Here is a 1,864-nt window from a genome sequence, read left to right on the forward strand (position 1 = left end):
GTGATGATTTTTTTTATTCGCCGTGAACCAAGAGGGCGGAGCTTAACTGCAAAATACTTATTTCTTTTCGAGCCCTCTTGGCTCACGACGAATAAAAAGATCATCACAATTGAGACAGGGTGGGTGGGCGGGGCTACATTTTTCCTTGTTTTCTTAATATGTGTAGATTTATACAGTCAAAAATACTACAACAAAATAATCGTTTATCTTATCACTTTCAGACTATGAATCATGAAACCAATGACGTAAAATTATCACCTAAAATACAATCTTTATGCACAGCTAATTACACAAAGTTGGTGGCTGGTGGGGACGAGTACACAAATCATGCAGTACAACGCTGTGTGGTTGGTGTTCAAATCCCTGCCATGCTGCCTTTTGTTTTTTTTTTTTTTTTTTTCTAATAACTTTTTAATTATCGCCGCTCAACGTTAATTATTATCGATTAAGAACGTGACAACGTCGCATCGAAATTTTGAAAGTAAATTGTGATTATAGAGCCTAAGAAGAGATCAGTCTAAATATGTAAAAATATATAGGGTGTTTGATTTAGAAAAACTAAGTTGTGTGTTACGCCTTAACAGCTGAACACTCTGTATAGTTAAAAATAGTAAAGTAAAGTATAGTCCTCAATGAACCGTTCAGTTTTAATTTTAGAATTAATTTTATTATTATTCTCTCTTCACAGACTTATAAAGCTGATATTAGACAGATCACGGTGTTTCCATAGCTACTAGTACGAGCAGTTCAAGAGTGTAAGCATCGGTGGTTCAGTGGTAGAATGCTCGCCTGCCACGCGGGCGGCCCGGGTTCGATTCCCGGCCGATGCACTCTCCCTTTTTTTTTCTTTTTTGCATTATTATTTATTTAAATTCACGATTTTGATTTTTTTGTAACTACTCAGACTCACACAATTTACTTTAATTCAAATCCAGCCGGAAATACTACAACAACAAAATAATCGTTATCTTAACTATGAATCATAAAACGAATGACGTTTAATAATTATTACTTAAAATGCAATCTTTATGCACACTCAAGTACACAAAGTTGGTGGCTGGTGGGGACGAGTACACAAATCATGCAGTACAACGCTGTGTGGTTGGTGTTCAAATCCCTGCCATGCTGCCTTTTGTTTTTTTTTTTGTTTTTTTCTCTAATAACTTTTTAATTATCGCCGCTCAACGTCCAAGCTGGAAATCATTAATGTTTTGGAGCATTATTAATTTTGATTGATTACACTGATCGTCTTTTGGGCGAAGCACCCGTTAATTTCACGGTTTAGTAATTTAAACAATCGTCATTATAATTGTATATTGATCAAAGCGTCCATCTTGAATACACTCATTAGGAGGATTGTTCGTCTCTCCCGTGATGCCTCTAATTATTGCACATTCATTCCTAAGCGATTCCATCGCACAAACCAAACGATCCAATTAAAGACACCAACTAAACCATTATCGGTAAAACAATCGGGCATGGGCGTCCATGGGCATTTTTACCATTTAATTAATCCGCCGCAAAATAAACTGTTTGAAAAAAATTAGGAGTATTATCCGTTCTGTTTGCTATTTAAAACAGTTATTCGGCTTTTTGTTTAAGTGTTTATTTCATATGTAAGGAACAAACACTAAAATTTCACTTAAACGTTGTTTTTATATGAATGGGGGTTCTACATACGACGATTGTCGAATGCGACATTTAGCATCTCATCTTTAATTCTCAATCATCAGTTCGTTCTGCTCGCCCACTCTTCTTAGAAATGGAAATTTCGATATTTCCATAACTTCCAACTTCTTTTTTCACTTTTCTAAGATTAGTAAAAGGGTTGGTAAAAGACGACAACCTTGCTCTAGTGCTTTGA

The 1,864-nt window shown here is 35.5% G+C and overlaps 1 non-coding gene across 1 annotated transcript; it reads left to right on the forward strand.

The window, feature by feature from the left end:
* The first annotated feature begins 759 nt into the window (after positions 1–759).
* Trnag-gcc (transfer RNA glycine (anticodon GCC)) lies at positions 760–830 on the forward strand. The gene has a single exon. It is a non-coding gene; the product is annotated as a tRNA-Gly (tRNA).
* Positions 831–1,864: the final 1,034 nt, after the last annotated feature.

This window comes from Zophobas morio, unplaced genomic scaffold (genome assembly GCF_036711695.1).
Source record: "Zophobas morio isolate AGI-343-1 ecotype UQ-CSIRO unplaced genomic scaffold, CSIRO_AGI_Zmor_V1 ptg000124l, whole genome shotgun sequence".
Classification (NCBI taxonomy): Eukaryota; Metazoa; Arthropoda; class Insecta; order Coleoptera; family Tenebrionidae; genus Zophobas; species Zophobas morio.